Source organism: Ranitomeya variabilis, chromosome 3, assembly GCF_051348905.1.
Source record: "Ranitomeya variabilis isolate aRanVar5 chromosome 3, aRanVar5.hap1, whole genome shotgun sequence".
NCBI lineage: Eukaryota > Metazoa > Chordata > Amphibia > Anura > Dendrobatidae > Ranitomeya > Ranitomeya variabilis.
Genome location: NC_135234.1, coordinates 623,789,298 through 623,805,174, shown reverse-complemented (window position 1 = coordinate 623,805,174; position 15,877 = coordinate 623,789,298).

Sequence of the window (15,877 nt, the reverse complement as noted above, 5' to 3'; positions counted from 1 at the left end):
CCGGATCACCAGGAGATTATTCGTTTCCTGGTGCTGTATAATTTACATGACGATTTGGTACTGGGATTGCCATGGTTGCAGTCTCACAACCCAGTCTTGGACTGGAGAGCAATGTCTGTGTTGAGCTGGGGATGTAAGGGTATTCATGGGGACTTACCTTTGGTTTCTATTTCGTCGTCCATTCCCTCTGAAGTCCCTGAGTTCCTCTCTGATTATCAAGATGTCTTTGACGAACCCAAGCTTGGGTCGTTACCTCCGCACCGTGAGTGCGATTGTGCCATAGATTTGATACCGGGTTGTAAATATCCCAAGGGTCGTTTGTTTAATCTGTCTGTGCCGGAACATGCTGCTATGCGGGAATATATAAAGGAGTCTTTGGAAAAGGGACATATTCGTCCATCTTCTTCTCCCTTGGGAGCTGGGTTTTTCTTTGTCTCAAAAAAAGACGGCTCTTTGAGACCATGTATTGATTATCGGCTTCTGAATAAGATCACTGTTAAGTATCAATACCCATTGCCATTGCTTACTGATTTGTTTGCTCGTATAGAGGGTGCTAAGTGGTTCTCTAAAATTGATCTTCGTGGGGCGTATAATTTGGTGCGGATCAGGCAGGGGGATGAGTGGAAGACCGCATTTAATACGCCCGAGGGCCACTTTGAGTATTTGGTCATGCCTTTTGGTCTTTCTAATGCCCCTTCAGTTTTCCAGTCTTTTATGCATGATATTTTCCGCGATTTTCTGGATAAATTTATGATAATATATCTGGATGATATTCTGATTTTTTCTGATGACTGGGACTCTCATGTCCAGCAGGTCAGGAGAGTTTTTCAGGTTCTGCGGTCTAATTCTTTATGTGTGAAGGGGTCTAAGTGCGTTTTTGGGGTCCAGAAAATTTCCTTTTTGGGGTATATTTTTTCTCCCTCTTCCATTGAGATGGATCCCGTCAAGGTGCAAGCTATTTGTGACTGGACTCAGCCCTCCTCTCTTAAGGGTCTTCAGAGATTTTTGGGCTTTGCCAACTTTTACCGCCGATTTATTGCTGGTTTTTCGGATGTCGTTAAACCACTGACTGATTTGACCAGACAAGGCGCTGATGTTGCTAATTGGTCCCCTCATGCTGTAGAGGCCTTTCAGGAGCTTAAGCGCCGTTTTGCCTCTGCCCCTGTGTTGCGTCAGCCTGATGTGAATCTGCCTTTTCAGGTTGAGGTTGACGCTTCGGAGATCGGAGCTGGGGCAGTGTTGTCGCAGAAAGGTTCCGACTGCTCCGTCATTAGGCCTTGTGCCTTCTTTTCTCGCAAATTTTCGCCCGCAGAGCGGAATTATGATGTTGGGAATCGGGAGCTTTTGGCCATGAAGTGGGCGTTTGAGGAGTGGCGCCATTGGCTCGAGGGGGCTAGGCATCAGGTGGTGGTATTGACTGACCACAAAAATTTGATTTATCTTGAGACTGCCAGACGCCTGAATCCTAGACAGGCGCGCTGGTCTTTATTTTTTTCTCGCTTTAATTTTGTGGTGTCATACCTACCGGGTTCTAAGAATGTTAAGGCAGATGCCCTTTCTAGGAGTTTTGACCCGGACTCTCCTGGTAATTCTGAACCCACAGGTATCCTTAGGGAGGGAGTAATTTTGTCGGCCGTTTCTCCTGATCTGCGGCGGTCCTTGCAAGAGTTTCAGGCGGATAGACCGGATCGTTGTCCGCCTGATAGACTGTTTGTTCCGGATGATTGGACCAGCAGAGTCATCTCTGAGGTACATTCTTCTGCATTGGCAGGTCATCCCGGAATTTTTGGTACCAGGGATTTGGTGGCAAGATCCTTCTGGTGGCCTTCCCTGTCACGAGATGTGCGAGTCTTTGTGCAGTCATGTGACGTTTGTGCTCGGGCCAAGTCTTGTAGTTCTCGGGCTAGCGGACTGCTGTTGCCCTTGCCTATTCCTAAGAGGCCTTGGACACACATCTCGATGGATTTTATTTCAGATCTGCCTGTTTCCCAGAAGATGTCTGTCATCTGGGTGGTCTGTGACCGTTTCTCTAAAATGGTCCATTTGGTTCCTCTGCCCAAGTTGCCTTCTTCTTCTGAGTTGGTTCCTCTGTTTTTTCAGAATGTTGTCCGATTGCACGGTATTCCTGAGAATATTGTTTCTGACAGAGGTACCCAATTTGTGTCTAGATTTTGGCGGGCATTCTGTGCTAGGATGGGCATAGATTTGTCTTTTTCGTCTGCTTTTCACCCTCAGACTAATGGCCAGACCGAGCGGACTAATCAGACCCTGGAGACATATCTGAGGTGTTTTGTCTCTGCTGACCAGGATGATTGGGTTGCTTTTTTGCCATTGGCAGAGTTCGCCCTCAATAATCGGGCCAGCTCTTCCACCTTGGTGTCCCCGTTTTTCTGTAATTCGGGGTTTCACCCTCGATTTTCCTCCGGTCAGGTGGAATCCTCGGATTGTCCTGGAGTGGATGCGGTGGTGGAGAGATTGCATCACATCTGGGGGCAGGTTATGGACAATTTGAAGTTGTCCCAGGAGAAGACTCAGCGTTTTGCCAACCGTCATCGTCGTGTTGGTTCTCGGCTTTGTGTTGGAGATTTGGTGTGGTTGTCTTCTCGTTTTGTCCCTATGAGGGTCTCTTCTCCTAAGTTTAAACCTCGGTTCATCGGCCCTTATAGAATATTGGAGATTCTTAATCCTGTTTCTTTCCGTTTGGACCTCCCTGCGTCCTTTTCCATTCATAACGTTTTTCATCGGTCGTTATTGCGCAGGTATGAGGTACCTGTGGTACCTTCAGTTGAGCCTCCTGCTCCGGTGTTGGTTGAGGGTGAGTTGGAGTACGTTGTGGAGAAAATTTTGGACTCTCGTGTTTCCAGACGGAGACTCCAGTATCTGGTCAACTGGAAGGGTTACGGCCAGGAGGATAATTCTTGGGTCAATGCATCTGATGTTCATGCTTCTGATCTTGTTCGTGCCTTCCATAGGGCTCATCCTGGTCGCCCTGGTGGATCTGGTGAGGGTTCGGTGCCCCCTCCTTGAGGGGGGGGTACTGTTGTGAATTTGGATTCTGGGCTCCCCCGGTGGCCGCTTGTGGAATTGGACTTGTCATCCTCTTTCCTGTTTCACCTGGTTCCATCAGTAGTGGGTGTCGCTATTTAAGCTCATTTCTCTGGTGGTTTCTTGCCGGTCAACAATGTTATCTGATGCCTCTCAGTGCTTGTTCCTGCTTCTAGACTACTACTAGATAAGTTGGACTTTTGTCCATGTTTTGTTTTGCCTATTTGTTCCAGTTCACAGCTGAAGTTTTGTTACTGTGTCTGGAAAGCTCTCGTTGATCAGGGATTGCTACTCTGGCGTTATGAGTTAATGCCAGAGTTTAAGGTAATCTCTGGATGGTGTTTTGTTAGTGTTTTTCTGCTGACCATGAAAGTATACTATCTGTCTTCTGCTATCTAGTAAGCGGACCTCAAATTTGCTAAGACTATTTTCCTGCTGCGTTTGTTGTTTCATCTGAACTCACCGTCATTATATGTGGGGGGCTACTGTCTTCTTTGGAATATTTCTCTAGAGGTGAGCCAGGTCTTATATTTCCCTCTGCTAGCTATTTAGGTCTTAGGCCAGAGCTGGGCATCTAGCGATAAATAGGAAATGCTACCTGGCTATTTCTAGTTGCGCGGCAGGCTTAGTTCATGGTCAGTATAGTTACATCTTCCGAGAGCTTGTCCCTCTATAGGCTTGCTATGATCTCTGCCTGCAGAGATCATGACAGTAAAGTATATAGATTGCTGAGACCAGGGATATCAAATTATATCTATGCAAGTGGAGAAACTGTACCAATATAACATCATTAATATAGCATAAGTCCCTTTCACAATGCACAAATAGTGGAACTTGTATGAGCCTATATGTACAGTCACCAATTTGTGAGAGAGTCACAACTTCACAACTGGTCATAGCATCAACAAATATTCATGTAGTACCTGTGGCCATAGCTAAAGCTGGTGTTTCTCCCCTGCTGTCACGCTGGTTGACTCCTCGACGCGCGTTTCGCAACTAAGGCTTCGATAATTTACCTGCTGAAATGGTACTGGAGTTTCCATGGTTGCAGATTCACAATCCGGTTATTGATTGGTGTCAGAAGGAGATTATGAAATGGAGCCTCAATTGCTACAAGAAATGTCTAAAAAACATAAAAATATGCTCCGCTAGTCTGAAGGGTCTTCCGGGGTACCTGAAGGAGAAAGAGGTGGAAATACTACCTCCCAATCGTCCCTATGATTGTGTTATTGATCTTATTCCTACTGCCAAATTGCGTAAAGCTCTCCTTTAAAATTTGTCGGGGCCTGAACGGACTGTCATGAAAGAATATGTTAACGAAAGTTTATGGAAGGGTCATATCCGTCCTTCTCCCTCCCCTATAGCTGTTGGATTTTTCTTTGTTACAAAGAAAGATGGGGGTCTTTTTCCTTGCCTTGATTTCTGAGAACTAAACAAAATCACAGTTAAAAATACTTACCCATTTCCACTCATCCCCGACCTACAGTATATAATCAGCTTCAGGGGGCCAGGCTGTTTTCTAAACTTGATCTTAGAGGGGCTTACAATTTGATACGCATCCAGAAGGGTGATGAGTGGAAAATGGCATTTTTAACGTCTGAAGGTCTTTTTGAAAACCTTGTAATGCCTTTTGGATTATCCAATGCACCTGCTGTGTTTCAAAATTTTATGAATGATATTTTCTCTGATTGCATTGGAAGATATGTTGTGATTTACCTGGATGATATTTTAATATTCTTGCCAGATTTGGACACTCACCAGAAACATATCCGTGTTGTGCTACAGAGATTGAGGGAGAACTCTTTGTTAAACTAGAGAAATGTGTTATTTTCTGTTCAGGAAATCTCTTTCTTGGAGTTTATTTTGTCAGCAAAAGGGTTAAAGATGGACATTGGGAAGGTGCAGGCCATAATTGATTGGGTTCAACCTCGTGATTTTAAGGCTTTGCAGCGTTTTCTGGGATTCACCAACTATTATAGGAAATTTATAAAGGGGTTTTCGCAGATTGCGATACCACTTACTGACCTTACACGTAACGACGAGAATCTCAAGGTTTGACCCCTGGGTGCTATCTGGGCATTTGAAAGATTAATAGAGTGCTTTATGTCTGCACCAATTCTGATCCAACCTGATTTCCAAGAACTGTTATTGTGGAGGTGGATGTTTTGGAGATTGGAGTGGAGGCTGCCTTATCACAGGGGTCCAAAACTCTGACTAACCTGTGTTAATGTGCTTTTTTTCTAAAAATTTTTCACAGGCATCGAGAAATTATGATGTTGGGAATCAGGAGTTACATGCTGTCAAATTGGCCTTTGAGGAATGGAGGCATTTTTTGTAGGGGGTGGTTCATCCAATTAAGGTGGTTACTGATCACAAGAAACTAGCTTACATTGAATCATCTAAAATGTTAACTCCTAGAAAGACCAGATGGACCTTGTTTTTCTTTAGGTTTTTTCTATTTTTCTATTTCAATTTTTCTATTGCATTCAGGTCAGGGTCTAAAATTGTGAAAGCTGATGCATTATCTTGTAGTCTAGATTCAATTTCTCCTCCAGAACCTGCTTCCTCCATTATTCCTCAGGGTATTGTGGTTTCTATGGTAACCTAGTCATGTTATTGGCTCCTTCCGCTTCCCCAGGGTCCAAATTTTTTGTGCATGTGTACCTAAGATTGTGAGTGTTATAGGAATTTCATGATTCCATGTTAAGTGGTTATCCTGAAGTTACTGCTACACAGAAAGCCAATGCTAGACTTTTTTGCCCATGTACGCATAATGATATTAAAGATTTTGTATCTACCTGTGAAGTCTGCGGACACGCTAAAGTCAGTCACTGTCAGCAGGCTGGGGAATTGGCTCCATTGCCAAATGCAGAAAGACTATGTACTTAACTGTCCATGCATTTCATTACAAATTTGCCTCTGTCTGATGGGATAACTGCTATCTGGGTCGTAGTTGATCATTTCAGCAAACAAGCTCATTTTGTTCCTTTGACGGGATTACCTAATGCAGAGACACTCTCCAGGTTGTTTGTTTCTCCTATTGTAAGGTTACATGGGATCCATCTGAACATTGTGTCTAAGGGTACCTTCACACTGGTCGATTCTGCTACGATTACGACGCATTTGCGTCATATTCGACATCGCAGTACGAGCTCGTAGCCAGCGGTCACACTCTACGATGTTAACGCTTTTTCTGACGTAGTTGCGATGTGAACGTCACGCGTCGCAATCGTACGCTACCCTTCACACCGCCATAGTCCTACGACTCCGAGCGTGACGTATTACCAGCATGGGCGTGCTAAAACGTCACGCCCAATCAGGAGACAGGTATGCGGAAGCCCAACCCACGTAGTCGCATTACGAGCTCGTATGACCGCCGTCACATACTACGATTTCGACCGCCACAGCGGGACATTTACGACGAAAGAAAGTTCTGCTCTTTCTTTCACATCGTACGATGCTGGGCTGCGTCGCAAATCGTAACGCCATGTCACACTTTGCAACCTCGGAACGAGGACGGATAAACGTCACAAATCGAACGCTCGTTCAGACTTTGATTGCACAGTGTGAAGGGGCCCTAAGGGTACCGTCACACAGTACCATTTTAATCGCTACGACGGCACGATCCGTGACGTCGCAGCGATCGTATGATTATCGCTCCAGCGTCGTAGACTGCGGTCACACGTTGCAATCACGGCGCTGGAGCGATGCCGAAGTCCCCGGTAACCAGGGTAAACATCGGGTAACTAAGCGCAGGGCCGCGCTTAGTAACCCGATGTTTACCGTGGTTACCAGCGTAAACGTAAAAAAACCAAACAGTACATACTTACATTCCAGTGTCTGTCCCCGGCGTTCTGCTTCTCTCCACTGTGTAAGCGCCATAGCCGGAAAGCAGAGCGGTGACGTCACCGCGTCACCGCTGTGCTCGCTTTCCGGCTGGCCGGCGCTCACACAGTGGAGAGAAGCAGAACGCCGGGGACAGACACCGGAATGTAAGTATGTACTGTTTGTTTTTTTTACGTTTACGCTGGTAACCACGGTAAACATCGGGTTACTAAGCGCGGCCCTGCGCTTAGTTACCCGATGTTTACCCTGGTTACAAGCGAACACATCGCTGGATCGCTGTCACACACAACGATCCAGCGATGTCAGCGGGTGATCAAGCGACGAAAGAAAGTTCCATACGATCTGCTACGACGTACGATTCTCAGCAGGATCCCTGATCGCTGCTGCGTGTCAGACACTGCGATATCGTAACGATATCGCTAGAACGTCACGAATCGTACCGTCGTAGCGATCAAAATGGTACTGTGTGACGGTACCCTAATAAGGGAGTACAATTTGTCTCTAAATTCTGCAGAGCTTTTTCTAGAAAACTCTGCATTGACTCTCTTCAGTGATGCCAATGCTCAGTCTGCCTCCATTTCCTGAGGTGCGGCCCCCCTCTGGTCATCTCTCTCTCCCAATTCATCTCGATTTCTCTGGTCGGCTCTCACTTTTCCTTCTCCTTACAGGCAGGACAGTGGCTCAGTGGCACTATTGCTTTGCAATGCTGGGGTACTACTTTGGAACACCACCAAGGACAACATCTGCAAGGAGTTTATATGTTCTCCCCATGTTTGCATGGATTTCCTCTGGAATCTCTGTTTTCCTCCCACACGCCAAAAAACATACTGATAGGGAATCTAGATTGTAAGCTCCAATGGGACAGTAATGGTAATGTGGGTAAAGGACTGTGGAATCTATTGGCGTTCATAGTCTTAAAAATATATTCAAAACAAGAAACTCACACAATAGTGGAAAACCATAGACAACAACAGTGATGATGATAGAAATCCTCTGTTTCTGTCACAAAGTCACCGGTATAATTTTGTTTTGTGCTTGCAGTGTTTTAAGAAAATGTATTATTGGATGTCAGGGAGTTGCGGAAAGGAATGGATTTGATCCAAAAGGAGAGCAGCCACCATGATAACAGCATTCTGAAGAGTTTTGTGAGCACAAATGAAGCGAAGCTAGACAAGCTTCAGAAGGACGCTAGGACTGCGGAGGTAATGTTGCTTGTGGGCGACGTTTTTCAGATAAGATAATATATATACACTTATACATTTAATTTTTCAATCCTCCTAAGTTATAAATCAACATCTGGGCCCTGACTAGGAATACATTGGGGCACACACAATCAGTAATGTGGCAGAAACAGGTACTGGCGCTGTATAAAATTAGTCATTAAGTTGAGCAATATGCATGACATAGTTTTAAAAAGGATGCATGTCCTCTGACAAATTTATAATACTATAGAATGCATGAATTCTAGTTTTCTTCAGAGATTATAAATATTCAGTAGTCACAATTCACCAGGTACAGGTTGGCCATTATGGCAGTATCATGGACCAATGTTAGACAATGCATTTATTTTGCACTGAAAATATACTAATTTGCGCTGGTATAAAGAGAAAAGAGTGCCAAAGTGGTTTGTACCCGTACCACCAATCAAGTTTAACCATAGTGGACCGTTAAAATCAAAGCTAAAAAATGAATAACAGCCTGCCCGTATAATCCAGGTACATCAGTACCAAAAAAATCAATACCAGAGCTAATTAAAAGACAAAACAGGCAATGAAAATAATAATAATTCACACCCTTACTGGCAGACGTAGATGCATGTAGCTCCGTAGTTTTCCAGAGTTCTTGGAGACGGTGAGTGCTGTAAGCAGATTATCCTCCAAATGTTCGAGTTGGAGAGCTGCCCCGGCCGGTGGCAGCTACTCCGTCTTGGCGCTCCTATGGGGGGCGGAAATCCTGTATGGAATCGCCGCGCGAGGTGCGAGCAGTGATGGCGGCTCGTCTAGGACCTGCGAGACGCAATGTGTCAGGTGACCGCCCACGTGACTAGGAGCTGAGTACGGAACGCGGTAAGGACCAAAACCGACGCGTTTCGGAAACACCTGTTTCCTTCCTCAGGGATGGTCCTTACCTTGAATGTAGGTGGTTATATAGCTTCAACTAAGTCGCTTCAATTAAATATGCTAATAGAAGCCAAAGAGTTCAACCTCATTATTGAGCCCTCTGGGCGCCAACGTATCCAGTAAGAAGATCCATTTGCTCTCAGTCCTTGACATGGCTTTAATAAAGTTCCCACCTCTCCAATGGGGGTATACGATTTCGATACCAGCTATCTCCATAATCTGGACCAGTCCATCATGGTGGTTAATAAAATGTTTAGAAAGAGGGTGGCCCATAAATTTCTTCTTTATATTCCGCATATGTTCGTTGATTCTCACCCTCAGTGGATGTTTAGTGCGTCCCACATACAGTTTATTACAGGGGCACTTCATCTAATATATAATTGCCTAGAATACTACTTCCTGCAATTTGTGCCTACTTCCGTGGCTTTGTCCGGAGCTAATGTCCGGAGATGATGTCCGGAGCTAATGTCCGGAGCTAGTGTCCGGAGATAAGTGACGTCACCAGTGTCCTACACCCAGGCAGAGCACAGGGGCCCCAGGCAGCATATGGGGCCCCAGGCAGAGCACAGTGGCCCCAGGCAGAGCACAGGGGCCCCAGGCAGCATATGGGGCCCCAGGCAGAGCACACTGGCCCCAGGCAGAGCACAGGGGCCCCAGGCAGAGCACACACCAAATCGGAGGCCGAGGGGCCCCGCCCACCAAATCGGAGGCCGAGGGGCCCCGCCCACCAAATCGGAGGCCGAGGGGCCCCGCCCACCAAATCGGAGGCCGAGGGGCCCCGCCCACCAAATCGGAGGCCGAGGGGCCCCGCCCACCAAATCGGAGGCCGAGGGGCCCGGCCCCGCCCACCAAAAGTAAGTGCGCCCCCGGGTGCAAAAGTAAGCGCGCCCCCCAGTCCCGTGTGTGAAAAGTGCTGCTGTAAAGCTGGTAGCGCTGTTCAAGCACCATGTATTTCCTTCAGGAAATGCCCATCTAATATATAATTGCCTAGAATACTACTTCCTGCAATTTGTGCCTACTTCCGTGGCTTTGTCCGGAGCTAATGTCCGGAGATGATGTCCGGAGCTAATGTCCGGAGCTAATGTCCGGAGATAAGTGACGTCACCAGTGTCCTACACCCAGGCAGAGCACAGGGGCCCCAGGCAGCATATGGGGCCCCAGGCAGAGCACAGTGGCCCCAGGCAGAGCACAGGGGCCCCAGGCAGAACATGGGGCCCCAGGCAGAGCACAGGGGCCCCAGGCAGAGCACAGGGGCCCCAGGCAGCATATGGGGCCCCAGGCAGAGCACAGGGGCCGCAGGCAGAGCACAGGGGCCCCAGGCAGCATATGGGGCCCCAGGCAGAGCACAGGGGCCCCAGGCAGCATATGGGGCCCCAGGCAGAGCACAGTGGCCCCAGGCAGAGCACAGGGGCCCCAGGCAGAACATGGGGCCCCAGGCAGAGCACAGGGGCCCCAGGCAGCATATGGGGCCCCAGGCAGAGCACAGGGGCCCCAGGCAGCATATGGGGCCCCAGGCAGAGCACAGTGGCCCCAGGCAGCATATGGGGCCCCAGGCAGAGCACAGGGGCCCCAGGCAGCATATGGGGCCCCAGGCAGAGCACAGTGGTCCCAGGCAGAGCACAGGGGCCCCAGGCAGCTTATGGGGCCCCAGACAGAGCACAGTGGCCCCAGGCAGAACATGGGGCCCCAGGCAGAGCACAGGGGCCCCAGGCAGAACATGGGGCCCCAGGCAGAGCACAGGGGCCCCAGGCAGCATATGGGGCCCCAGGCAGAGCACAGGGGCCCCAGGCAGCATATGGGGCCCTAGGCAGAGCACAGTGGCCCCAGGCAGAGCACAGGGGCCCCAGGCAGCATATGGGGCCCCAGGCAGAGCACAGTGGCCCCAGGCAGAACATGGGGCCCCAGGCAGAGCACAGGGGCCCCAGGCAGAGCACAGGGGCCCCAGGCAGCATATGGGGCCCCAGGCAGAGCACAGTGGTCCCAGGTAGAGCACAGGGGCCCCAGGCAGCCTATGGGGCCCCAGGCAGAGCACTGGGGCCCCAGGCAGAGCACAGGGGCCCCAGGCAGCATATGGGGCCCCAGGCAGAGCACAGGGGCCCCAGGCAGAACATGGGGCCCCAGGCAGAGCACAGGGGCCCCAGGCAGCATATGGGACCCCAGGCAGAGCACAGCGATATTTTAGACCACTGTGCGGTGTTTCAGACCCCCTGTGTGATGTCTGGGGCCCTGTTCTTAAGTATATTAAAGATTAAAGTAACGTATATTAAAGTATATTATAGATCAAATTTGACACGTTTATGAGCACCATTGAGTGATATACTCAAGAATGACATAATTTTTCAACATTTTATGGTTTCAAACTGTAAACACTCAGAGTTTTTTTTACTTCAACCAGAAAACCTTAACGGTTCATAAAAAACTTGACTGTTCAGGATATGATAAAAGTCATAGTATTCTGAATCTTTAACTTATAAAGATACCTTTACATGGGGTGATTATTGGTTCCAGAGAGGCTTTCGGCCGATAATCGTACACATGGCTGGTGACAGGACAATACAATATAAACGTTCAAAGGTAAACACTGATAACATTAAAATCTAATATATAATTGCCTAGAATACTACTTCCGGCAATTTGTGCCAACTTCCGTGGCTTTGTCTGGAGATAATGTCCGGAGATAAGTGACGTCACCAGCGTCCTACACCCGCTCAGGGTGGACAAAGATATATGCCTTCGTGGTGCGCGGCACTTTTCTGATTGGTTGCCGCCTGCCGCGAGCGACCAATCAGAAATGTGCCGTACTGTCAAGAATTGTCAAGAGCTGGTGAGTGCAGCCATTTTTTGTTCTTTCTTACTATTATTTATTAATTGTATTATTCTTACATTTGAATAAATAAAGTATATATGGATTCTAGACTCCCGATTCTTTAGAATCGGGCTGCCATCTAGTGGTATATATTACTCCTGTTGCGGAACACGTAATAAAGACCTCGATCTTAAAATTGGTGTCCCCCCTGTGAACACTTGTCGTTTTGTGGGTATTTGTTTGTTTACACATGATGCACTTGCGGCATGGAAAAAAGCCTTTTAAGACGTTCTGGAAAAGAGTAGTTTGTACAGGGGGCGGTTTGTTTGGAATAGTGGGTGCAATCATATTTCCCAAATTGCACGATTTTTTATATACGAATCTGGGGTGAGTAGGAATTTCTTCCCCTATAATTTTATCATCTTTTAATAGATGCCAGTGTTTTTTCACTATTTTGCGCAATATATTTGAATTGGCATTATATTGCGTAATTATGGGGATAAACTCTTTTGTTTCCCTCTGTACTGGAATGGGATTAATTAATTCCTGACGTGGTTTTATTAAAACACTTTCTTTGGATCTTAGCAATATATCCTCACTGTACCCTTTTTCTAAAAAAAATTTTTGTCATCATCTTTGCTTCTAAGTTGAAATCTTGAGGCCTAGAGCAGTTTCGATAAATTCTCATGAATTGGCTTTTGGGGATGTTCAACAGCCAACTGGGGAGATGACAACTATCTAAGGGAATGAAACTGTTGGTGTCCGTAGGTTTATAATATGTGCTGGTTTGAATGGAGCAGTTTTCAATAAAAAATTTTACGTCTAAAAAATTGATGACACTCGTGCTGATATTAGAGGTAAATTTTAAAAAGAATTCATTTTTATTTATCTGTTAAAAATTTGGTTAAAGAGTATGGACCGTCAGACCAAATAAAAACGATGTCATCAATAAAACGTTGCCAGAGGACCAGGTCCGCCCGCAGCCGCCCCTCTGGGTATATGGTGGTCTCTTCCCACCTACCCACGTAGAGGTTAGTGTAGCTGGGCGCGAACCTGATCCCCATGGCAGTACCCCACTGCTGGGAGTAGTAGTCCTTTTCATATAAAAAATAATTATGAGTTAAAATAAATTCCATAGAGTCAATTAAAAAATCAACCTGTTCACTAGGAACTGTAGAAAGTTTGTTAAAAAAATATCTAGCGACTTTGCAGCCTTTGTCATGGTTAATGACCGTGTAAAGTGACGTAATGTCAAGAGTTCCAAGTATATAGTGATCTTGCCATTGGACTTTATCTAAAAGTTGTAAAATGTGTGCACTATCCTTAAGATATGCGGGTAAAAGTGGTACAATTTTCTGGAGGTGACAGTCCACATATTTAGACATATTAGCTGTAAGGCACTGGATCCCCGATATAATCGGTCTCCCAGGTGGGTTGGTCAAATCTTTATGTATTTTCGGCAAATAATAGAAAACAGCCATATGTGGTGATGTATTGTTCATAAATTCATATTCGTGTTTATTGATAAACCCCATATTGAGCCCCTTGGTGATTAGGTTTTGCATCTCTATGATATATTCCTTGGTGGGGTCATTTCTCAGTTTAAGGTATGTTAAAGAGTCACTGAGTATACGCATGGCCTCTTTGTGGTATGCTTCCTGATCTAATATAACAATACCTCCCCCCTTATCTGCTGGACGTATATTATTTGGTCTGACGGTCCATACTCTTTAACCAAATTTTTAACGGATATAAATAAAAATGAATTCTTTTTAAAATTTACCTCTAATATCAGCACGAGTGTCATCAATTTTTTAGACGTAAAATTTTTTATTGAAAACTGCTCCATTCAAACCAGCACATATTATAAACCTACGGACACCAACAGTTTAATTCCCTTAAATAGTTGTCTTCTCCCCAGTTGGCTGTTGAACATCCCCAAAAGCCAATTCATGAGAATTTATCGAAACTGCTCTAGGCCTCAAGATTTCAACTTAGAAGCAAAGATGATGACAAAAATTGTTGGACAATTAAGCATTCAGCCAGCAACTCCTTAAAGTGAATTTGTCACCATGAAAATGCAGAACAATCGGCAGGCACATGCTAGAGAGGAGGGGGAGCTGAGACGTTTGATATATAGCTCTGTGAGGATAGATTCAGTATAACTTGTATTTTACTCATTTAATCCTCTGCTCTTTCTGGGATTTTCAGTTCAGTGGGTGGTCCTATCCCTGACTGAAAGCTCACTCTATATTATTATATGCAAAACACAAATATAAATAATAGAGAACAAACTATTAATGATGAGCGAACGTGCTTGGATAAGGTATTGTCTGAGCATGCTCGGGTGTTATTCTAATATCTCGGGCGTGCTTGATTAATATGTTCGAGTCCCCGGGCCACACGTCTCATGGCTGTTACATGGCCTGCTTGTTAGGCAATCCCCGCATGTGTTGTGGCTAACACCCGCGAGACATATAGCCACGGGGACTCAAACACATTATTTGAGGACGCCAGAGATACCCGGATAACACCTTATCCGAGCACGTTCGCTCATCTCTACAAACTAACAATGACAGATTGGTACAGAGGGGGAGAAGACCCTGCCCTTGCGGGCTTACTGTCTACAGGATAATGGGGATGGAGACAGTAGGTTGGAGGTTTGCTTCAGCTTTTTTGGTTGTGAGGCGGCAGCAAGCTGTAGGCTTTCTTGTATAGATGGGTTTTCAAGATCCGTCAAATAGTTTTGAATGTGGCTGATAATCAGACATGTTGGGGCACAGAGTTCCAGAAGATGGTGAAAACTCAAAAGAAGAGACGATAGGGTGAAGATCCTATGAGTGTGGAAGAGAGGAGGAGGTCTTTAGAGGAAAGGAAGTTACGTGTTAGATGACATATGGAGGGGATAGTTTATTTGAAAAAACTGACCGTCACATCCATACATAGACTAAGTGTGAACAGGTGCTGAACCTAGAGTAACCAACTCATATACAGTCAAGTAAAAAAGGCAGCACACTGCAGCGCTAAGACATGCAAACATGAAACATGAAAACTGAACTGCAATACTGCACTAGAAATATGAAAAATGAGAGCGTTTAGCGCATAAAAATGGCCAATTTTATGTGTACCTGATAGCCCCTTTACGGCATCTCTCTTATATCAGGTCCTACGCTTGCCTACCTCGCTGAGAATAAACGTCTCCATGTGAATGGGTACCTGTGAAAAACCTCTTCCTAGACTCATATTCTCTCTCTCTGTGGAGGGGTACTGGACCTGCTGTAATTAAAACACCTGAGGCTAGGAGGCGGAGTGCTCAGTCAGAAGGCTAAATAATATATTTGAAAAAACTGACCGTCACATCCATACATAGACTAAGTGTGAACAGGTGCTGAACCTAGAGTAACCAACTCATGGAGGGGATAGATTATATATGGTTTTGTAGGTCAATGTTGGTAGTTTGAACTGGATACATTGGGGATTTGGGAGTAAAAGAAGTGATTTGCAGAGGGGAGAAGCAGAGGAGCAGCAAAGAGAAAGGTGGATTAGTTGACAGCAGAGTGAAGGATCGACTGGAGAGGTGCAAGAGTGTTAGCAGGAAGGCCAGAGAGGAGGATATTGCAATAGTCGAACCTTGAGATGTTGAGGGCATGCACTAACATTTTAGTAGATTCAGGGTTGAGGAAAGGACAGTTTCTGGAAATATTTTTGTGTTGGAGGCAGCAGGAGGTGGCGAGAGCTTGGATGTGGGGTTTGAAGGACAGGGCAGAGTTGAGGATTACCCTGAGGCAGTGGAATGTCGATACAGGGGAAAGCGTGATCTCATTTATTGTGATAGATAGATCAGGTAGGGGAGTTAAGTGAAATGCAAAAAAAGCTATCAATCACTGAAAGGACCACCCACCAGACTGAAAATACCAGAAAGAGCAGAGGCTTAATTGAATAAAACACAGGTTATACTTTTCTCACAAAAATATATATGTATCTACTCAGCTCCTCCTGGTCTATAACGTGGTGCCTGCAGATTGGACTACATTTTCATGGTGACAGGTTCCCTTTAAAG